The sequence below is a fragment of the Sus scrofa genome, chromosome Y (genome assembly GCF_054392235.1).
Source record: "Sus scrofa isolate SSC_HxYL_T2T_F1_AM1 chromosome Y, Sscrofa_HxYL_maternal_Yorkshire_Landrace_v2.0, whole genome shotgun sequence".
In the NCBI taxonomy this organism is placed as follows: Eukaryota; Metazoa; Chordata; class Mammalia; order Artiodactyla; family Suidae; genus Sus; species Sus scrofa.
The window spans coordinates 3,598,411-3,622,477 of record NC_139402.1 but is presented as its reverse complement, the minus strand read 5'-3'; the positions used below and the strand labels follow the sequence as shown (position 1 = coordinate 3,622,477).

The window sequence follows — 24,067 nt, the reverse complement described above, 5'->3', positions numbered from 1 at the left end:
GATGTGGTCCATCTGCACAATGGAATACTACTCAGCCATAAAAAAGAATGAAATCGTGCCATTTGCAGCAACATGGTTGGACCTGGAGATGATCATACAGAGTGAAGTCAGACAGAGAAGAACAATGACCATGTAATACCACTGACATGGGGAATCTGAAAAATACAAACAAACAAACAAACATAGATACAAAACAGAAGCAGGCTGACGGACATAGAGCACAAACTAGCGGTGACCAGGCTGCAGAGGGAAGGGGGAGGGAGGGACAAATTAGGGGTATGGGATTCATAGGTACAAAACAGCAGGAATAAAATAAATAAACGACAAGGATATATTGTGCAGCACACGGAATTATAGCCTTATCTTCTAATAAATAAATGGAGTGTAATCTCTAAAAAATAATGAATGGCTTTGCTATACACCTGAAACAAGTCTAATATGGTACCGTAAGTCCGCATTAATTTAAAACATCACTCTGCATCCGTTTTCTCTCTCCCTCTCCCCGACCTGTCCATCTCCTTCCCGGCCCTTTCAGAACCCAGCACATCAACCCAAAGTTTCTTTCTTTACAGAAAGTTAAACATGAAACGCTCCCGGTGAGCAGCCTCTAAAACCCCCACAGGACGTACGCGTCCTGTTCTGCGGTTTGCCCGAGCAGAAGGAGGGCAGGCGACACAGCGTACAGCATCCCCCGGGGCAGATGCGCAGGTGGATCCACTGCTGCATCTTCACCCGCATCATCCGCAGGTGGAGACAGACCAGGCGGGCAGCGGGAGCTCGAGGGCCGCTAGGTGGCGCCATCAGATAAGCGTAAAGGACTCGCGGCTCGGCGGGTGCCCGCGTCCGGGACACCCCCCTCGGGGCTGATTCTGGGGGCAGCCTTAACCTGCTGGCTGTGTCGGGTCTCCGCACACGTGTGACCGTCCTCCCAGAATGGTCCCCATCCCCAAGGGAAGCCCAGCCCTGGAGTCACAAACCAGCCGGACCCAAACGCTGTGCAAAGGTCAGAGAGCAATTCGAGAACAAGCGTCTGAAATACACCAATAGACGGAAAAGCGGGCTTAACGGTGATTACCAAAGGCGCAAGGGGGGAGGGATAAATCAGGAATTTGGGGTTCACAGATACACTACAGAACAGAAAACAGGTAAAGGACAAGGTCCCACCGTGCAGCCCAGGGAACTACACGCACAAGAGCTGGCAATAACCTTTAATGGAAAATGATCTGAAATATATATCTAACATATAACAATAAGCTGAAAATAGAACTACTGCATATTATAATGACCTAAAAGGAATTATCGTATACAATAATCATCTGAAGAGAACATAGAATAAGCTGAAAAGGAAATGCATAATATTTAATACCCTGAAAAGGAAATATATAATATATATTATAATATCGTGAAAAGAACTATCGTGTGTAAAATAATCTGAAAAGAATATATCATAAATAATAAGCTGAGAAGAATATGTATAATCTGTAAGAATCTGAAGTATATAATATAAAATAATATATAAAATAAGCTGAAAAGCATATATAATAGAGATGATCATATGAAAAAATATACTTTATATACTGAAAATATATGGGTAATAATCTGAAGACTATATATTATATAATAAAATAATCTGAAAAGAAGGTATATAATTATACAATAACCTGAAAAGAACATATATAACTTAATAATAATAACCTGAATGGACTATATATCTAATAATAACCTGGAAAGAATATATAAAATATACATATACCTGAATCACTTTCCGGCACATCTGAAACTAAAAAAGCACTACAACTTAACTATGCTTCGGAGTCCCGTCGTGGTGCAGTGGAAACGCATCCGACTAGGAACCATGAGGTTGCGGGTTCAATCCCTGGCCTCCCTCAGTGGGTTAAGGATCCGGCATTGCCGAGAACTGTGGCATAGGTCGCAGATGCGGCTCGGATCTGACGTTGCTGTGGCTGTGGTGGAGGCTGGCAGCTGCAGCTTCAATTAAACCCCTAGCCTGGGGACCTCCAAACGTTGCAGGTTCAGCCCTAAAAAGCAAAATAAATGAATAAATGAATAAAAAGCAACCATCACGTTTCCTTAAAAAAACAAAATAAAATAAATAACTATGCTTCAATTCGAAAGAAGAGAATAGCAATTCCCGCTGTGGGGAGGTGGCTTAAGACTCCGACGGCAGCGGCTCTGGTCCCTGCAGAGGCACAGTTTCAACCCCCAGTCCAGCGCAGTGGGTTAAAGGATCTGAGGTGCTGCATCTGCAGCTCGGATTCAGTCCCTGGCCTGGGGGCTTGCATACGCCACAGGCGTGGCCATAAAACTTAAAAAAAAAATGTAAGATTTAAAAAAAAAAGAGGATAAATATCCGACTGCATCGAGAACAGGAAATGCTGAGTTTCCCGATGCCCCAAACGGGCACCCAAATCAGGCTTTATTCTTGGACATTTCAGGTCTGGGTGGAAGAGGCGGGGAAGATGCCAGACGTGGCGCTTCGGCTGCAGCCCTGTGTTCCATCTTTTTAGAAGCAAAACATAATATACCGATGCTGAACGACCCCCGATCCCTTGTCCCCCCGGGGAAAGGTGGGGTTCAAATCCTACCGCTGGGTTTTTCCCACCAGCCTCTTTGCAAAGGGGGCTCGACACTTTGTATTTCAAACAAGCAGGCTTCGTGTGCAATATTTCCACACATACGATGCCATGAAAGGGGAGCCCATGAACTCTTATCGTCTGTCTGTGCCCCCCAGGCCCCCCCAGCCCCACGTTTCTCTCCTACTGGGACCTTCACTCCTTTCTCATTCAACCTGATGCTTTAGGAGCCTGTGGGAGTTCTTGCCTGAAGGGTAGACTTTTTTTCAAAGAATACAAAATTGCTTGTTAAGTTTCCAGCTGGCACAACCAGGAGGTCCTTTGCCCACCTGGGTTCCCCTAGGTTTCCTCTTTGGAAGGGCCAGGGCAGGGAGGTAAAGGCGATGCGTTTCACAAATGTGGGCATGTTCCTTCAAGCCCTCAGTGTTCTATTTTGGCAGGATTTCCCTGATTTGATTTTCAGTCTGCTGCAGAATCACCCCATACAGCCATCGTAGAAAGTAATGGATTTCAACCCCCCCCCCGCCCCCTCACTTCGGAAACAAACCATCAGGTTTTTTTTCTATCTTTTTAGGGCAGCACCTGCAGCGTATGGAGGTTCCCAGGCTAGGGGTTGAATTGGAGCTGTAGCCACCAGCCTACACCACAGCCACAGCAACGCTGGATGTGAGCCGCATCTGCAACCTACGCTGCCGCTCAGGGCAACTCCGGGTCCTTAACCCACAGAGCGAGGCCAAGGATCGAACCCGCATCCTCCTGGATACTAGTGAGGTTCTTTACCGCTGAGCCACGATGGGAACTCCCCAAACCATCAATTTTTATCAAGCACCTACTCTGTGGGAAGAAAGGACCCCTCTACCTAAGGGGCAGCAGTATAAAACACAGACCAAAGTGGTTTTAACATTGAAAAGTAAAATGTTCTCTTTCTTACGGCTTCTATATTTGGGTCACTGACCCAGAGTCGCTGCCATAACGTGTTTTGTTTTTTTTTTTAAGCTGGGGTAAAGTCTGAGCTTGCCTGGAGCCTTGCCTTTTTATTACTCGATGCCTATTTTTTGTCTCCTTGTAAGGCGACCCCATTCTACTAGGTAGAAGAGTTACAGCTGCTTCTCGTGACATGGTCTTTCCAGGTGAATTCCATCAAACATTTCGAGATGAGTTAACACCTGTTGTTCCGAAACTCTACCGCAAAAACTTGCAGAGGAAGGAACACTCCCAAGCGCATGCTATGAGGCCGCCATCACCCGGATGCCCAAACCAAAGACACCACGAAAAAGAAGCGCACAGATCAAGATCATGGATGACTATACAGATGCAAACGTCCTCAACAAAACACGAGCAAACAGAATGTAACAACGCACGAAAAGGATCATGCACCGTGCGCCAGTGAGATCCGTCTCCGGGATGCAGGCATTTTGCAATACATGGACGTCTGTCCCATATCAGCACTTCTGTTCTTCCGTTGTGTCTGACATGAGCTATGTCTAAAGCGTTCGTTTCAATCAACTGAGAGCATCGGCATAACATTGTAGCTATTTTCCACCGGGATGCCCCGCCCGAACTTTGAAAGGGTCTGGACAAATCATAAAAAGATGTCTCCTAAAGATAAGAAATCTGAGACCTTAAAGAAAAGCAGAAACCCAGCCCTAAAGAGATGTTAACGCCATCCCAGCCTTAAGGTGAAATCCTGCTGCTAAGGACACATTCCGCGTTGCTGCATCAGCTCTTGTGGCTTTTGATCATTTGCTTGATTTTTATTTTATTTTTTCTTTCTTTTGCCCAAATGAGCAAGTCTGTTTTCGCCAAAGCCAATGTGTAGGCTCAACCTAACCAATAATTACAAAAGCTTTCAAGGAGGAACATCATGCTCAATTCAAGTCTGCCACCATAACCCCACGACGCAAATGCACTTAAATACACACGCGCCAGCCACGGACCTGGAGAGAAACTGACGGTTTACAGATGGAGTTTTATAAGCCTGAATTGGGGGGATCCGGGAACGGGGCGCCTGACCCAGTTTCAATGCTGCTGAACTTTGGGAGACATGGCCGTTAATCCAGGAGGCACCCACAGGAGACGGACGTGGGGAACCACTCGGGCACGCTTCCCACGACAGAAAAACACGTTGGCGCGACCAACGTGATGCCCGGAGCGATGCCACTATTATTGGATTAATTCAGACAGTTGAGTCAAGCCAGAGAAAGACACCGTCCAAAAACTCTCAAAAAAGATGCTCAATCTTCTACATAAAGCGCTGGACCGCTCCCAGCGGGCTCTAGGATTTACCCCTGAGGCTTTTAGTCCGATCAGCAAAACACACGCGTCTCCTCCACAAGCCGGCCTGGAGAGAGCCGCTCCACCGGGGTCTACACCCATCTCCGGCTGGACCGGGGCCAGCGCTCGCTCAAAGGGACATCAGCCCAACAATCAAAAAGCAGGGGGCGGGATCCCTGGAACTTCTGGTCATGGGGCAGCCCTGGCTCCTCTGGGGACCTTCCCTGCTCTGGCCTGCCTGCCCCAAGGCCACGGATGTCCTCGCCTGCGAACTCCCAAATGCTACCACCGGCTGCGTAAAAACCAGCCCAGGGACGCACCTGTCCCTTACAGGTGTCCTTCGCTTTGCTTTGCTTATGATGAATATGTATACTTACCCTTCCGCCCAAACTCCCCAGCCTCTGCCCTGGTGACTTCTGAACCTTTCACAGCCTCTGTTGGCGTGGACGTCTTCCAGCCCCTCTGACCTCCAGGCTCCATCACCAGCTAACACGTGTGCGCATACACACATACACACGCACGTATGCACACATGCACACAACCACAGCTTCCTCATACGGCACTGACACTTCCTGCAGGCGGCACCTTCTGCTGTGTTACAACGCACGGGGCTTCTTAACATTCCCTTTGCTCGCAGTCAATCCACCTCACCACCCTCTCCGCAATCGCAAACCGCCCTTCGAAAAACACTGCCCGCGCCCAGATGAAGGCGCGTCCGTTTACCCACGCTGACTTTCCAAGTTCAAGTTCCCCTGGAGCAAGGGTCTGGCTTGGATTTTCAGGTGGCTTGATCCACGCAGCAGCCAGGAAAGGGTTTAGACAAACGAACAGACACAGGCGGGAAAACAGGCAGCTCTGGTTGCTTAGAGCAGATGGACCGATTCCCGCAGCTGTCTGCAGGCCAGAGGTCCAGGGCCCGAAGGTCAGAAAGGCATCAGACCTAGAAAGAGGTTTTAGCAGCTCCCGAGTTTTGATTTGGGAACCCAAAAGAGGTTTTAGGAGCCTGTAAGTTTTGATTTCAGAGTCCCGTGTGTATCTGATGCCAAAATAAATTCCTCCAAGGACACATCGGAGGCCCTGCAGGTGGCCTTCCGACAGGAGGTGATTTTAAACGTAACTGAGACATGACGAGGAGGACAAAGCAGGTGTGTGTGACCCCAGGCGGGAGTAAAAATGGAAATAAAATACATAACAACGATTCTATGAGTGAGGAGCTCTTATCACGGAGCGGATAGGAGCCTCCACGTAAGAGAAGGTTCTGGATGAAGCCACAGGCACGGGCACACGGGCTGAGCACAAAACCAGATGAGGGTGCCAGGGCAGGCGGGGTCCGAGGGTGCACAGAGCCAGGGCATCTCAGGATTTTTCCGGAGGCAGGACGTGGCTACTGTTTAACGTAGTCTCAACTCTGTCTCCAGCGTGGGCACCATCCTGCACCCCAACACTCTTCCGGCAGTGAAGCTGGGTGTGCAGACAATCCCCCACCCGAACGCACCGAGGCTCAAGGGACCGACGGACAAAACACTCCCCCTACTGAGCGCATCCTCAAACCTTTGAAAAGCCAGGTCCACCCGGTGAGCAAAGAGTTGTGAGCTTTCTCCTCCCACACCGCCTGTGCCTTCACACGTGGTGGGCAGCGGATTGGTTTCACAAAGGGCAGCTGAAGAAAGAACCTCAGAGATGGGGTCTCCTCCCCAGCAGGGCCCCCCGAGAAAGAGGAACTCTGTGTGTCTGTGTGTGTGAGTGATGGGAGGGACATGGACATACGCAGAGACCTTTTTTTTTTTTTTTGGTCCAGCAAACAGCTGGAGGCTGTGAATGCAGGTCCCTTTCTGAATTTCCTGCCACCGAGGAATAAAATGGACAGTCTTACTGCCTGTCAGATGCTTCCTGGGAGAGACCAGTTTGCTGTGCGTGCAAGGACCTGATACCCCCCCCCCCCACACACACACACACACGCAGGTGGCCTTAAGAAAGCCCGAATGCAAAGCCTGCTGGGCTGGGTCACCTCACCTGCAAGGACCTTCCTTCCTTCAGGCCCAGCTCCTGGCACAGACTGCAGATCTGAGTAACAGCTAGCGCAGCCTTCATTCCGGCTGCCGGAGCCGAGAGACGCAGGCTCCCTCTGGGGCCCCAGCAGTTGGGGGGGGGGGTATCCTCCGTCCTGCTTATGCCATCCTGAGAAGGGGGAGAGCAGACGCTGGAATGGGCTTCAGGAAGGGGAGAAGGAGGCCACGGCTGATCCCCTTCTCCTGGGAGCATCCCCCCAGGACCACTGCCACAAATTCTGCCTGCATCCTCACTCAGCTGCCCTTGGCGCCTGAGGGGAAGCTGTTTCCGGTTGGGTCAGGTCCCGTGTCCTGGGCGTCAGGGGGACGCATAGATGTTGTCTTGCATAGATGCCACCTGCCCTGGGCTGCCCCTTACCCTGCACACACGAGGGCCTCTGTCAGGCATGCTGGACCGCCCCGGGTCACCGGTCCTGGGGGCCACACGTGGTGGAGACAGGAACCAGAGCTTGCCAGGGCCCAAACGCCCTGTCCTCTGGGAGAGGGCGGGTTCTGCTTTCTGCATGACTGGTCTAGGCCCTGGGACACCTGACCTGTAATCCCCAACTCACTCCATCCCTGACTGGGCTTGGCCAGAGGGACCCCACCTCTTTTCTCTGCACTTGGGGTGTGTGTGTGTGTGTGTGTGTGTGTGTGTGTGTTTGCGTGTGGGAGGGGAAGGTCTGGTTCCTCATCCACAGGGCTCTCAGCCCAGGAGGGTGGGAGCCTTGCACTTGAGGGGGGGGCTTCCGGTCCTGCAGGGCAGAAGTCTGGATCCTACTCGGGAGGCCCACCCTCTCCGGGCCCTGTTTACCCCAGAGCTGTGCCCCCTTACGTAAGCCCTGCCTCTGGCCCCTGGGGACTGGACCTGCCCCTGTCTCCGCCCTACCCCCCCCCCCCCCCCCGCACTCCTCCCCACCAGGTCAGCAGTGAGGTGGACGCAGCCCGCAGCCCGCAACTCCCCTTCCCAGGGCAATCTCACTCCCGGAAAGAGGAGGAAGGGGCCCCACCCCGCCCCCAACCCCTCATGCCTCCGGAATGACAGCACCAGCAGCGGGGTGAGGGGGGGGGCTCCGGACAGAGGGGATCAAAGGGGGGGCACGCGGAGAGGGAAGACGGAGACTGCCCAGGCTGAGACCGAGCCAGAGGACCGCGCGCAGAGGCGGGAGGGGCGCGCGGCTCCCCCTCCCCGGGTCTGCGGCGGGCGTCCCCCCCCCACCCGCGCCGCAGCCCCTCCCCGCGCGCGCCCCCGCGCCTCCTTCCCGCGCCCCCCGCCGCCCGCAGACGGCCGCGCGCTGCGCCCCGCGGGGCCGGGCTTCCACCTGTCACCGCGCGCCCGCCGTCTCGCCGCCGCCCAAGTTTGCGGGGACTTGCCGGGCGCGCCGCCTCCTCGCCTCCGTCCGCGTCCGCGTCCTCGCCCATGGCCGCCGCCCCCGCCCGCCCGCCGCCCGCGCCCCCCGCGCCGCCCGCCCAGCCCCGCGGCCGCCGGGCCCGGTGAGCGCAGGAGCGGGGGCCCGGAGCGGCGCCGGGCGGTCGGATCCCGCGCGCAGCCGCCGGGAGCATCGGCGGCCGAGCGGCGGAGCGGCGGGCGCCCGTCCCCGGCACGGAGCACTGCGGATGCGGCGCGGGGCCGGCGCGGGGCTCCGGGCGCGCTCGGGGGTCGTGAGCGCCGCGCCCCGCGCCCCCGCGCGCCCCCCGCCCGCCCGCGCGCCCCGCCGGGGCCATGCAGTCGCTCATCTCGCCGGTGACCAAGGCGATCCTGGTGGCCCTGTTCATTTTCGCCATCCTGCTCATCCTCTACGTGATCCTCTGGTACATCTGCCGCGATGTGGACTGTGACCACGGCATCTGAGCGCCGGGGCCCCCGGGGCCCGCCGCGCTGAGGGCGCCCCGGCGCCGGGCATGGGGGCTGGGCGGCCCGGCGGCGCCCCCCGCCCCGGGCCCCGCCGCGCGCCCGCCGCCACCACCTGGCCTTGACCTTCAGGGACGGACCGGGGAGAGCGGGTGAGTGCGCTCGGGCGGCCGCCCTGCGGGGCCGGCGGGGGCAGCCACAACTTCGCGGCGGGCGCGGGATCCGGGCGCGGGACCGTCCCCGGGTGGGCGCTGCGCCCCGGACTCGCCGCCGCGGCGCGGGCGGCGGCGGGTGGGCGTGCAGGGGTCCGGGCGCCGGCCTGCCGGGCCCCTCCCGGCTAGTCCGACCGGGCGCCTCGGGTCCGAGGACGCGAGGCGCTCCCGCCTTCGGTCGCCACCTGCGCAGCGGCCCGGGGCCGAGGGGGACCGAGCTCCCGGGGACCTGCTGTGTGCCGCGCGCTGCCGGGTCTCCAGCCTTTGCCCGGGGGCGCGGGGACCCTGCGCTGAGGTCCCGGGGGCAGCCCCGCATGTCTGTGCGTGAAGAGGGCAGCGCGGGGGGCCGAGCGCCATCCACCGCAAAGGGACACTTCTGGCCAGTAACGGAAAAGAGGTCGAAAGCCCGGTGCGCCCTCCTCACGCTCCAGGCACCCCCTCCAAGGCGCGCAGACACACTCGGGAGAGGGCTTGGTACCTGGTTCCCTAGCCCCTACCCCAGGGGAGGGGGGAAAGGGGACGCTTTGCCCTCCGCGAGGTGTGCCCAGCAAGTTTGTGACTTAAATAAACATCTCGTTAGCGAGAAAAATGCCTCCCTCCTGACGCTCCTGTGCAGCAAGAACGTGTGAGGAAAAACACCCGGCTTAAGTAGGCTGCCAATTTATGCAGCCGCAGGTCGCTGGGACGCCTGCTTGGGGTAATGAGGGCAAAACCCGGGCTGTTTGGGGCCCAGCCGTCCTGGGGAGGTGGCCTCCGCGCTCGCCAGCCCGGCTCTGGACCGGTCCTTTCTGTTTATCTCTCACCTCCCAACCCTTTCCAGATGCTTGAGGGTTAAGTAAACTAGAAACACAGACGCTCCTCGTCCCCGGGAATCTTCGGAAAACCCAAGGGGAGCCAGACTGTCTGATTTGGGGCGGTGAGGGTTTGTGTGCGTCTGGGGGTTGGTTTTCTCCTGTGCTGGAAATGGGTGCTGAGACAGCGAGGGCTCCTGCCACCAACGCTGGTCCCCAGACCCAGGACCAGGAGGGAGTGGAGGGGACACCCATTTTTAAGCAAACAAGCACTGTAGGAGGGGATGAAAAAAGAGCTGACACCCCCCCCCCATGAAAATGCATTCTGAAGGCGTTCTCTAAGCTGGCTGCTAAACGCTCTCCTAAGCTGTCAAGTGCGTGTGCAGAGGGCCTGCCCCAGCCCCCATCTCCCCTGTCCACCCCCCCTCATCTTCCCACCCCCAACTCAAGAATCAGAGCCTCAGATTCGCTCTGCTCAGCTCTAAACAGACCAGGCAGGTCCTTCTGATCAGTTGCTGAAGGGCCAGGTGCTGCTGCAGGTATGAGATGCAATTAGCTTAGAAGAAGCAGCATGAAAGCTTCAGAATCACAATCCCAAATGTGATGCCTTAAAAACTACCCCCCAGCTGGTGCCCTCCCCCCCCCACACACACCCCCTGCTCAGAGGAAAGGGGTCCGTGTCTGCGTCCTATGAATGGCACATGGATCCAGATCCAAAATGATACCAAGCACAGCCCCTGAGGAGGGTGGGTTCAGCCAGTGGGTGGGAGGGCAGCGGTGGAAGGGGGCTGAATCTGGGGTGAGCCTGGGTGAGGACTGAGGTTCCGGTGGGTCAGTCCTGGGACCCGCCTGCTTAGGAGGGCTCAGCAGACAGGGTTCCAAGGAAGAGTCCAGAATTACATAACGGAGACTCTGCAGGGTCTGTGCCTCTGGCCGCAGGATCAGCCCCCCAGCCCGGGAGCCAGGGGCCCCCCTTCGCATCTGGTGATGCCTTCCATCTGGACATCGTCAGCCTCCCCTTTGCTCCTTTTCCTCACGTGCCATTGCAACCCCCACAGATCGGCGTGGATTCCGTTGCCCAGAGAATGCCCTCCCGTCAGTTAGAAACCGGCCGTCTGCCAATTGGTCCTGCGACCCACGAAAGGGTCTGTCCTTCAAGGCCGGTATTAGCAGGGCTGCAGGGAGGGTTATGGCCAATCAGGATGGAAACACAGGGTCCTGGCGTTCTCATGGCCAGGCGTGGAGGGAGTCTGCCGGTCCTGACGCGTACATGTTTCTTGCTGTGAAACAGGAAGCCTCATGGTACATAGACACCCCCCCCCCCAATAGACCAGAACAGAACCACCGTCCTTTAGACAGAATGAGAACTCCCTCCCTCCCCTTCCCCGAGGCCTCTATGGTCTATAGAACACCTTCCCAAATGCTGTCCTGGATGGATGCCAGCCTCCGCATCTCAGGTACGGAAACCTAGGTGGTTTCTCAGCCAAGGTCACGGAGCTGGGAAGTGCCCGGGTGTCACAGGGGAAGGGGGGCGTCACGCGTGAGGCCTTCCTCGGTGTCTGGGACGAGGCTGCTCTTTCCTCCTCTGCATCCCTCAGGGCACAGGTCCACCCATCACCTCTCCAGGGAGGCCCCCTGCCTCCTGGGGGCCCCTCGGGTGCTTCCTGAATGGAGACGAGGCACAGAACACCTCCAGACAGCATGCTCCAGCAAGAGGCACTCTCTGGGGTCTGGTGGGGTGCTGCTGAATCTGGCTGGAGGGCTGATCTCAAAAGGCTGCAAAGAGGGGGACAAATGGGGATACGTGCCTTGTTGCCTTCCCGCTCTGCCAAGGCCAGGCAACACATCCAGAGGGCACTGGGGGACTGCCCCCCAGCCCCCGAAATGCGGTTTCCTATAAATCACGATTACGTCTCATAGTCGCCCAGGGGGTTACCGAGGACCAGACAGAGAGTTCAAATGATGGTATTTACATCACGTTGCAGCCTTCTTCTGACAGCACCAGGGGACTAGCCCCAGGATCCCACCTGTACAGGACAGAGGGGAAGAGAAGAGGCTTAAGGAGAAGGGTTATGTAACTTCCCTGAGATCGCAAGGCGAGAAAATCAATCATAAAGAGTCCCCACGTGCCGATGCACACCCAGGTGTGTCTGTAAATAAAACCTCACCTCCATTATTTGCCATTCAAATTTTAAAAAAATTGTGTTGCTATCTTTGCCGCTCCCTTAGGGCTTAGGAATAATATTCTTCTTTTAAATTTTTTTTTTTTAGGTAGATTGCCAAATAACTGCTTAATATATATTTATAGGCACTGCCCACATAGGCTTCAGTTAGGGGGAAAAAAAGCAAACTTTTGCAGTCAGGGAAAAAAAAAAAACCCTTCTGACTTGTTTCTTTGTAAGTATTGATATTCAGCTTTTTTTTTTCTTAACAGATTAAAAAAGTGAATTAAAGAGTGTGGCTAGGACTCAGTGCTCAGTGGTTCATGAACCCGACTTGTATCCGTGAGGATGTAGGTTCGATCCCTGGCCTCGCTCTGTGGGTTAAGGACCTGGCGTTGCTGTGAGCTGTGGTGTCGGTCACAGACGTGGCTTGGATCCTGCGTTGCTGTGGCTCTGGGGTTGGCCGGCAGCTGCAACTCTGATTGGACCCCTAGCCTGGGCACCTCCAGATGCTGCGGGTTTGGCCCTAAAAAAAAAAAGGGTGTGACTAAATTTTGCAAATAATCAGTGAATGGGCCCAGGGCAAAGAAAACCTTTAAAATATATATATATGTATATATAGAACAAATGAGATCCTGCTTTGTAGCACTGGGAACTATGTCTCGTCACTTATGATGGAGCAAGATAGTGTGAGAAAAAACAACATATACATGCAGGTGTAACTGCGTCTCCTTACTGTGCAGGAGAAAATTGACAGAACACTGTAAACCAGCTATAATGGAAAAAAAATCATTACAGTAAAAATTAAAAAAAATGTTTTTAAAACTTTTAAAAATTAAAAAATATATATATATATATATATAAAAAACAGCATCCTACTAGACTCTGTTTTGAGGACATTTTGGTGTTCTCTGCAGAGTGTGCTGGCATCCTGTATTGTGTTCAGATGTCCCCACATGTCCCTGGGGTGGCTCCCCCATCCGTCCCAAGCTGGAAGATTCCCCAAAGAGGTACAGACAGGTGCCGGAACCCTTGGCTTCTTTCAAAGGACAGTTGGTGGCCGGAAGTGAGCCCGCTGGCTCCAGGCGACAGCGTCAGAGAAACGGAAGCTGCGCATCCACAGCCCAGAGTTATAAAGGAGGCTGGGGGCCCGGCCGATAAGAAAGAACTTCCTAAAATGTAAACTGAAGCAGGACAGGAACAGGCTGCCGTCGAGGGGGCCGGGAGCCGGGGCTGCTGGCTTGCTGGGCAAGTCTGTTTTGCCCCCAGTGAGATCCACGCGGGCTGGGTTGGGAGAAGGAATACAGTCCCGGGGTCTCCCCCCCGGTCTATACCTTCCCCAGCCCCCGTCCCTGAGACCCAGGATTCTTTGGCAGAAGTTAACCCGGTACAATTCAACCTAAGTGACATTCAGGGATAAGAATCGGGCTCGGAATCGGATTCTTCCTTCGAAAGCTATTTTCAGCTTAAAAAAAAAGGGGGGGAGGCAGAAAATGTCTGTCAAGCCATCACGACGCCTCGTACCATGGCTCTTGTGGCTGCTTTTTTTCAAGCCCCACGTCCCAGATGTTCATGCTGAAGCTGGGATGCTTTGCAGATGCTGCTGAAAAATATGGGCCCAGGAGTTCCCGTCGCGGCGCAGTGGAAATGAATCCGACTAGGAACCATGAGGTTGCGGGTTTGATCCCTGGCCTCGCTCAGTGGGTGAAGGATCCAGTGTTGCCGTGAGCTGTGGTGTAGGTCGCAGACGCAGCTCAGATCCTGCATGGCTGTGGTGGAGGCCAGCAGCTGCAGCTCCGATTGGACCCCTAGCCTGGGAACCTCCATATGCTGCAGGTGCGGCCCTCAAAAGACAAACAAACAAACAAAAACAAAAAACGTGGGTCCAGAGGCATCACAGAGATAGAAGGGGCTGGCAGAGAATAGTGGATTTGGACTTAGGAGGGGTGGCATGGATGGACTCCTGACTTGGAGCCGGGGCAGCTGGGCCTGTGGCTGGCGGGGCTGCATCTGAAGCCCGCTCGCCAGGCTGGGGCACCCGGCTGTGCCAACAGGAATCACACAGCTCACACAGCTCATCCAAAGAGGAAAGCCGTCCCTGGAACACGCTGAACCCCTTTTGTGCCTCCTGTGTGGTTCCATCTCTGTAAGAGGATATTCGTATAAGCGGCCCCCACCCCGACCCCCAGCACAGATCGGGTCTGGGGACGCGCCACACGTGAATTCCACAGAAGGAATGTGCATGAAATACAAAGTCGAGCTCCTGATCTCTTCCGGGGGATCTTCCAGAGCGAGGCTCCAGTTCCCCACAGGGCCAGCACCCAGGTCCCCGCTGAGATGTGCCAGACGTGCTAGCATCTTTCAAGTAACACCCGGCCTGCCCCGTGAGTCCCCACCCCGTGTGCTTCCAACATGCGGGCCAGGACTTTTGGAAAAGCCTCATCGCCCTCCTGGAGCCAAGTTGGCCGCGTGGCCCTAGAAGCCAATTTTGCAAAGGCAGCTTTTAGCTGGAAATAGTGTGAGCCTAAGGTGACGGCGGGCCGGCTGCTGGGAGGCTGGTCCAGGAGGGTTCCAGAAATATGGGGAAGCAGACCAGAGCCTTCCAGTCGGTGGGCTGAAAGGTCAGATGCCTGTGGGTGGGGGTACATCTGGGCACCACTGGTCTCGTGAACCTTGCATGCACGCTTATCTCTACAAGTCAGATTTTTAGGGCCCGGGAGCAGGGACCACGTGTTGATTTAGCATCTTCTGGGGGTTTAAGATTGTGTCAAGACCCCAGGATGTGCTGTTAGGTTTTCCTCTGCGTGAATCAAAAGGGATCTCAGATCCAGGCCACTGGGGTCAGCAGCGGCTGTGTGCACGTTGTGGTGCTGTCACCAGCACCCCTCCCAATCTGGATGGACTGTATGAAACCTTCTGTTCCGACCAAATTAGGACCCCCCACCCATGGTTCCTTAGATGGCTGAGCACCCCTGGGCAGTGCGGGTGTTTGTCTGAATTTGCCGGTTGAAGCCCCAGTGTGATCCTGAGCCAATTCCAAGGGGAAATGAGCTGACCACATTCGAACATTCGTGAAAGATCAAATGCTTGCTTGAGTCTCCCAATTCATGACAGTCCAACCTTCCTGCAGGGTCACGTGACTCTCTCTCCTCTTCTTCTTCTTCTTTTTTTTTAATGTAACACAAATGTCCTGGGCAGTGTTCAGGTATGGCTTGATCCAGGACCTCAACTGATGTCATCAGGACTCCGTGACTCTCTGTCATTTTTCGTTTCTTCATCGGTACCTTTCTCTTGGAGGCCACAGGATCAACACGTTTGTGAAGCATGGATACAATTAGGATGAAGACAAAATTGTTTTCCTTCAATATCTCATCTTTTCCTATCTTCATACCAGCGGAGCAAGCTTCTTGGAGGTGACAGTAGCATGAACATTGGATGTTATTGACTGTCTGCACAAAATTCCAAGACAACAAAAGACAGAAAGGGGCTGGAATAAGCTAGTAAAGAGGAAGAGAAAGGACATAGGAGTGAGTGTTTCCCCAAACAGGTGCTTAAAACGGTGTGTAAAGGGAGTTTCCTGGTGGCTCTGTTCTTTAGGGACCTGGTGGTGTCCCTGCTGTGGCTCTGCTTACTGCTATGATGTGGATTCTGGCCCTGGCCCGGGAACGTCTGTGCACCATGGCTATGGCCGCACACAAACAAACAAGCAAACAACCTCCAGTGTACAGAGTGTCGACTTCTTGGAAAAATGTAAACAAACGAACATGGCAGCTTGTGATGAGCAACCTTGAAAGAAGGGTCAGTGTTGAACTAGGGGGCCCTGGACGGTCCGTTCTGCTGTCTCGCTTCTTTGGAAAGCACCCGTTTCTTCCAACGCGATCGGTGGGCTGGTGCGCGCTTCCTTTGCTGTCTGTCTTCGCTCGGTGTGGTTTTGTCTGTAAGAAACACTGCGGGAGCCCACCAAATAACACCCAGCTGAACCGAGCTGGGGACCCCTACGCACACACCACGGGCACACACGCACACGCACCTGAGGCCTCCGCCAGCCCCCTCGGCCACACGGGTGGTGTCTGAGCCACACGTACCCACGTGGGTTATGAGAACCTTTGAGTGACTTTCCCCTTTGCCATGAATCACCCACGGAAACCCTTCGAGCATCTCATTCCACAGACAAGCCTGGAGCAGACAGACAGTGAATAAGACATAGTCGGTGCCCGGCTGAGCTTTGCCCCAGCCCCTTAACACTCTGCTAACCGTTTCCTCCACGCCCGGCTCCTCTCCCTCCCCTCCCCGCCCCCCTCGTTGGTCTTGGTGCATCTGTGACAAAGTTCTCAAGGGTTGGGACCCGAATCCCACCTCTTGACTTTGATTATGGATCCGTCTGGCACAGAGATTCTGAAAACCATACATCTCGCCTCCCTCACTGCACAATTGACTGTGATTTAAGAGTTCCCGTTGTGGCTCCGTGGAAACGAATCCGACTAGTATCCATGAGGATGCAGGTTTGATCCCCGGCCTCGCTCAGTGGGTTCAGGATCCGGTGTGGCTGTGGCCGTGGTGTAGATGGCAGATGGGGTTCGGATCCCGCGTTGCTGTGGCTGTGGTGTAGGCTGTGGCGGCAACAGCTCCGCCTCGCCCCCTAGCCTGGGAACGTCCATATGCCGCAGGTCATAAAAAGAAAAAGGGGAAAAACTTTTAAAATGGAAAACAAAGCAAAACAGAAATCACGTGTAAGGCCAGTTCGTGAGTCACCACATCCCCCTCAGGGGCTGTAGGTTAGTCAAAAAATAACTACGCCAACATGGTGGGAGTTCCGGTCCTGGTTCAGTGGAAACGAATCTGACTAGCATCCATGAGGACACGGGTTCGATCCCTGGCCGCGCTCGGTGGGTTAAGGGCCTGGCGTTGCCATGAGCTGTGGTGTAGGTCACAGAGGAGGCTCGGATCTGGCATTGCCATGGCTGGGGTGTAGACCTGCAGCTGTAGCTCCAATTGGACCCCTAGCCTGGGAACCTCTATATGCTGCAGGTGCAGCCCTAAAAAGACCAAAAAAAAAAAAAAAAATTTAAAAAAACCTTGTAGCAAAATGCACCGAGTCATTGAATCCCAAAGACAAACACGTTGGAGGAAACCACAGGCCCAGGTATTCGGAGGGGGAGCCTTGCGGTCCGGTGTTTGAGGCAGTGGGACGCCAGGTCACGGCATCCTGTGGTCAAGGGGTTCGGCTGGGTCAGCAGGGCCACAGGAGGACTCCGTTCCTGTGCACGTCGCTGCCCCAGTTTGCAGTGCTCCAGTTCCGAGCCAGCACGATTGAGGCCAGGCGGTCACAGAGATTGTTCTGCTGCACACCCATCCCCCAACTGTAATGGAGAGACACCAGACGAAATTTCCCGACTCCCTTGCCCACCCGGACGCCAGGTTCCAGAGGGTTCCAGCGATGCCAGGCCCAGGGCTGGGTCCTGCTCTTACCTCCTCTGCTTCCATTTTCTGTGGCTGCCATGATGTGTCACCCCAGCCATGGGGGCCGAAAGCCTCAGAAACTTGTCCCCTTACTGTCCTGGATGCCAGAGGGTCCCAAGTGAGTCTTTGGGGACTCGGGCCAAGGTGCTGGTGAAAGTACTGGCAAAGAATCCTTTCTGGGAGTTCCCACTGCAGCTCAGCGGGTTAAGAACCCGACTAGTATCCATGAGAATGTGGGTTCAGTCCCTGGCCTCGTGCAGTGGGTGAAGGATCCAGCTTCGGGGTAGTGGGCAGATGCGGCTCGGATCCCATGTTGCTGTGACTGTGGTGTAGGCAGGCAGCTGCAGCTCTGATCTGACCCCTTGCCTGGGAAACTCCATATGCCGTGGGTGTAGCTGTAAAAAGAACAACAACAAAAAAAAAAGGGCAGACAGGACCTTCTGGGGGTGACAACCTCCCCATAAGAACATACCTCTCACACGAGGCTCCTTCACCCATCTCCAGAAAAGAGGAAGCAAGAAGAAGCTCCTGCTGCAGAGGCTCAGTTGCCTTTTCCTTTTTCTTTCTTTCTTTTTTTACTGGCCATACCTGCAAGGTTCTGTAAGCCAGGGGCAGAGCCTTACCGGACCGGAACCTGCCCATCCTGTCATCTCAGACTTTCATCCTCCAGAACCTTGAGAAACTAATGTCTGTTTCTTAGGATATTTGGTTTGTGTGTGTTTCTAGTTATGCCTGCACCTGCAGCCCATGGAATTCCCAGGCTAGGGGTGGAATTGGAGCTGCAGCTGCAGGTCTGCACCACAGCCCCAGCAACACCAGGTCTGAGCCACACCTGTGACCTACACCACAGCTCACAGCAATGCTGGATCCTTAACCCACGGAGCGAGGCCAGGGATCGAACCTGCATCCTCATGGACACTCGTTGGATTCGTTTCCACTGAGCCACCACGGGAACGCCCCTATTTCCTCTGTCAGGGATGTGCAATGCCCAGGATGCTATAAAACCCGCACTGCCTTGAGCCGTGCACTAACAGGAGATTGGCGTATTGGCTGCTCTGCCATCCTTGGCCCACCCACAGGAGGAGAAGCAAGGCTTCGAAGATGCTCCTTGAGACAGAAGCAGCACTAACAGCACCCTGGACCAAGATGAATGGGAAACCATCCCGGTAGACACATTTTGGATTTAAAAGAAAAAAAAAAGTGCAGACAAGAGAAATAGTGTGTCCTTCAGGGTCAGACAGAGGAATTCCACGGAGAACAAGACGGATGGGCAGCCAGACAGCTCCAGACCTGCCCCTGGGAGCTGCCAGCCACGTGGGGCTGCGACATGCTCGGATGTTTCGTGGACTCATGGAGGGCTTGGGTTGGGAATCACATCAAATCCTGATTGATTTCAGCTTCAGCAGCCACACTGCTAGTGGCGCCTCTATTGGACAGCATTGCTAGGATTTCGGAGTTCCCTGGTGGTGCAGTAGGTTAGGGATCTGGTGTCGTTACTGCTGTGGCTCAGGTTCCATCCCTGGCCCGGGAACTGCCACATGCTGCAGGTGCGGTCAAAAAAAAGAGAAAAAGAATTTCAATTTATGTACTATTTGATTCATTCAGTGGGTGACTCTTCTGGGGCCACAAAGTAACAGACGGGGCGGCTTCCACACCAGGCGTGATTCTTCCCGGTCCTGGAGCCTGGCGCCTGAGCCCCAGGGGCGGGCAGGGCGGGTCCCCACCGAGGCCTCTCTCCTGGGCGTGTCGATGGCCGTCTCCTCCCCGTGTCCTCACAGGGCTGTCCCTCTGAGTGTGTCTGTGTCCTGACCTCCTCTTCTTCTAAAGACCCCCGTCCTGGGGGATCAGGACCCCCCCCACGTGACTTCATGTATCTCATCTCCACTTGAAAGACCCGTCTCCTAAGACAGCCCCACTCTGAGGTCCTGGGGGTAGGAATTTGGGGGGAGGGGGGACACCGTGGAGCCCACGGCGCTCCACGAAGCAATCTCTCCCCAGCTCCTTCCGCGTCCTGGGAGGTGCGGTATTTTGCCAGATGTGGCTCAGAGGCACCGCGTGTAAACTCGCATCTGGGGAGAAAGCCACGTGATTGGGTCGTGATGGCACCTTGTGATCTGGGCCTGAGCCGACGTCTGGGCACAGGGCCAGGGACACCTGGTGGACAGGCTGCTCCTCCTCTGGACTGCGGACACACGGAGGGGGCAGCACAGACGACTGGGGGTGGGGGAGGGACAGTCCAGTGGGGAAGCTCCGCGGGGGTCCTAACCCTTGTCTGGGCTCCGAGGGACAAAGATGGGATCTCTGGGGGAGGCCAGGGAGAGAGTGACGCCGGGCAGAGAGATGGCCCACACACACACACACACACACACACACACACACACACACACACTCACACACACTCACACACACATGCTGGGGAGACAGTGACTGCACACATGCACACATGCGCACCTGCCCGCACACTTCTGTGCCCCAGGGGCATTTCTCCATTTGTACGCCAGAGCCCCCCGTGGAGCAGGTGCGGGGGTGACCGGAGCCTCCCTCATGTCACCTGGCCCTCCTGATGGGGCCCCTTCCCTCCCTCAGAGCTGTGCTCCAGAATCTCAGCCTCACGTCCCTCTCTAGGAAGCCCGCCTTAAGGCAGCACGTACACCATCCTCCAGCCCCCAGGTGGGCACCTGGCTCAGGGATGCCCCCTGGCACCTGCCCAAGGTCCAGAGCCCGTGTTGGGGGCCTCTCAGATCTCGCGTGTCTGCCTTGTGCCTCAAGACTCATGAGGGGGAAGGAAAAGCAGGCACCGTGAAGGTCCTGGTGGGTCCGAGTCGCCTGACCATGACGTGATCAACGCAGATCTGGGCGCTGGGGAGAGGCTGGGCTCTCGGCCACTAACCGCTTACGCTGCTGTTTCTCTCCTTCTCTTTACAACCCTTCAGGGCCCAAGAAGCTCCGGTTGCTGTGCAGACATCCGTTCACGTGTCCTCCAGGTACAAGCCAAGGCGTCGGGAGAGCGTCTCCTGCGTGGGCCAGTGGCCTGATGAGACTCCCATGCGGAGGGTCCGGTCCCCAGAGGTCAGCGTCCAGCCAGACCCCGGAGACCGGCCGACAGGCATGTCATCCCAGCTGCACTGTGGGGGCCCAGGGGGTTGACCACCTATGAGGATTAAGGCCATTCCCCATCCCTCATCTTGCCAAGCCATCACCAGGCGGTAAGGACTCCTGGGCAGTGTCACCTCCGGGGCCATGCTGGCATCTGTCACCTCCATACCTCCCTGGGGTCCCATCCCAGCCATTTCTGCCCGCCCGCCTGGCTCGGTCTCTCCCGAGGTCACCGTCCGACTTCCCCAAGTGCATACTGTGACTCCCAGGGGGTCGAGGACCCAGCAGGGCTCCCCAGTGGTTCCCGGCTAGAGGACGCCACCTTCAGATGACAGCATCCTTAAGGCAGGTGCACCTGCGGCCTGACCCTCTGAACTCTCCGATGCAAACCCCAGTGCCCATCAAACTGACACAGCCACGCCCAGTGCTTTCCGGCTTCCTCCCGCGAGCAGAGCTGAGGCTCCTCGGAACACGCCCAGGGGACTCCCCACCGTCCTTGTTGGCAGCTTACCCCCCAGTCCTTTTATCCGTCTGTGGCGGGGACGGGAGCAAAGAAGACTCCTAGGAAATACAGATTGGAGACCCTGCACACGGCATCAGCGAGATCTGGAACACTCGAGAAACCAAGCTAGTGTTAGCTCTGCGTGAACGCTCAGCCAGGCAGCGGGCACGGTCCACGCGGGGTCACGCGGGGGACCCGCCCCGCCCCGGGCGCCAGCCGCAGAGGACTTGGGGCTGTTTGTTGGGGTTGTCGCCCTTCTGCTTGGTTTAACCGTCGAGGGTCACCCGAGGGAAGACCCAGGTGGGCCTCCGCGGCGTGGGGTGTGCGTCGATCTGGATGAATGGCCTCGGCAGTGGGGACCCGGCCACGCCCGCCGCCCCCGCCCCCAGCCCTACCTGTCCGTGCGCATCCGGTGAGCCTTTTCTACACGCACGTCCACGCCACCATCGTCCTGTCCCGCAGGTGTCATGCACGGCGCCTCCGTCTTCCTCGTCCCCACATCGCTTCGGCCCACCCTCCGCGTGGGGAGAAGCCGTAAAGACACAGCGCTGAGACATTATGGCTCTTCCAGAAAATAAAATATTTTTGAAACCGCACAGCACGGGTGCCATTCTTTGTCTCATGGGGAGAACAGAAGCCGGACACATGGGCTCCCAGCCAGGTAGCCCTGGGAAGGTGTGCAGAGACGTCAGGGACCCTGCAGACCCTGGGTCAAGGGCAGGAAGGCGTTTATCATATGAGCTCGGCATAGCCGAGGCCAGGCGCGTTCTGCGGAAGGAGACGCCTGTCAGATGCTTCCTGAAGCAGTCAAAGGGTGTCCTTTCTGTTAAAACAGCCACAAAAAAGCAGTGGCAAAACCAGGGGACGGCTGAACACACGGGCTGTTCTTCTGCCATCATGATTTAACACTAGAGCCCCTCATGGTGACATTCTGATATTTTTTTTTTGGGGGGGGAAAGAGTTTTCAAAACAATTTTTAATTCTCAAGACCATTTCACATATATTCCTTAACTTTTCCATCCTTATGCTGAGGGCGTTGAAATAAGGTGAGTATTCTTAACCCAAGGGGTTAGGCCGTCTTGGAACCCCTTAAAATATATACCAATTTTTGTGCATAGAGGCTTTAAATTTTTTTTTCTTCGAGTAGAGTTGATTTACAGTGTTCCTTCAATGTCTGCTGTCCAGCAAAGGGACCCCCTCATATGTAAATATCCATTCCCTTTCTCACATTCTCTTCCATCCTGGTCTATCCCAAGAGACTGGCTAGAGTTCCCTGTGCTGCACAGAAGGACTCCATTGCTTATCTATTCTCAGTGTCATAGTGTGTGTTCGGATCCTAACCCCAAACTCCCCGTCCATCCCACTCCCTGCTCCTCCCTGGAGTCGAGATTTAACACAAGGGCTGTCACTCTGAGGTTGTGACTTAACCCAAGAGGTGGGCACAAGGGCTATGTCTCTTTAAAGATATGACACCAGGACTTCCTGTTGTGGCTCAAGGGTCAATGAATTCGACTAGGAACCATGAGGTTGCGGGTTCGATCCCTGGCCTTGCTCAGTGGGTTAAGGATCCGGTGTTGCTGTAAGCTGTGGTGTAGGTCGCAGACGTGGCTCGGATCCCACGTTGCGGTGGCTGTGGCTGTGGTATAGGCTGGCAGCTACAGCTCTGATTAGACTCCTAGCCCAGGAACCTCCATATGCCGCAGGTGTGGCCCTAGAACTGGGACGCCAGGTACACGGGAGAATCATTCACGTGGAGGAGGTGGGGAGAGAGAGAGAGAGAAAAAGAGAGAGAGCTGAGTTCATGATGCAAAGAAATCACAGAACACAGGCCGTGGAATTACATGCAAATCTCTTTCTGGTTCTCCCTGCTTGTCTGTTTGTTCCAGAGAAAAACACTTCAACTCCAAAGAGTGTCCATGACTTTAGATGGAAAAGCACAAATGCTGGTCACGTGTAATTGTAATAAAAATTCAGACATTACGGTTTATAAATATCACCCAAAAGTGGGATTACATTCTCCGACGGTGCAGGAACGCGGAGACTGCGGGTTCTGATACTGACTGTTACTCACTGTTTCAGCGCCGTCAAGCGCCCCTCCCCCCAGCCGCAGCCTACCCCACTCGAGAAACCGGAAAACAGCGGAATCGTGTTGATACTCCCAGGGGAACAAACATTTGGAACGGGGATGGAATGCTTGATATTCTAAGCATTGCCCATTTCATAATGCCTGGAAGATTCACACCTTTTCTTTTTTTTCTCTCTCTCTTTTTTTAATAAAGACACCTGGAAGCTCCCTGGTGGCCTAGCTGGTTACGGATCTGGCGTTGTCATCACAGTGGCTTATGTCATGCTGTGGCTCGGGTTCAGTCCCCGACCCAGGAATTTCTGCATGCTGTGCGCATGGCCAAAAAAAATTTTTTTTTTTTACTAAAAAAATAAAAATAGGAGTCCCCGTCGTGGCTCAGCAGAAATGAATCCGACTAGGAACTGTGAAGCTGTGTGTTCCAACCTCACCTCGCTCAGTGGGTTAAGGAGCCAGTGCAGCCATGAGCTGCAGCGTAGGTCTCAGCGTAGGGTCTGGTGTGGCTGCGGCAGGGGCGTAGGCTGGCAGCTATAGCTCCGATGACACCCCTAGCTTGGGAACCTCCATGTGCCGTGGGTGTGGCCCTAAAAAGCAAAAATAAATAAATAAATAATAAATAAATATAAATAAATAAAAGCCACCTTTACAGTTTAATATATCTGTTTTTAGAATCTCCTCCTTGATGTTTTTGTTTTTTCAGGCCACACTTGCAGAGTACGGAAGTTTCTGCCAGGCCAGGGGTCCAATCGGAGCTGCAGCTGCCAGCCTACGCCACAGCCACGGCAGCACCAGATCCAAGCTGCGTCTGCGACCTATACCACAGCTTGTGGCAACTCGCATCCTTAAGCCACTGAGCGAGGCCAGGGATCGAACCTGCATCCTCATAGATACGAATCAAGTTCTTAACCCACTGAGCCACACTGGGAACTCCTCACCTTAATATATTTTTGACCAGAGCTAGTTAGGTAAGTTAAAAGAGACAATTACTCCAGA

The 24,067-nt window shown here is 55.0% G+C and overlaps 1 pseudogene across 1 annotated transcript; it reads left to right on the top strand.

Annotated features, from left to right (window-relative positions):
• Positions 1-933: 933 nt before the first annotated feature.
• On the top strand, positions 934-21,587 carry LOC146394332 (uncharacterized; annotated as a pseudogene). The gene is made up of 4 exons (XR_014836237.1): positions 934-1,003; positions 8,053-8,422; positions 8,499-8,920; positions 20,327-21,587. The product of XR_014836237.1 is annotated as an uncharacterized LOC146394332 (transcript).
• The last annotated feature ends 2,480 nt before the right edge of the window (positions 21,588-24,067 follow it).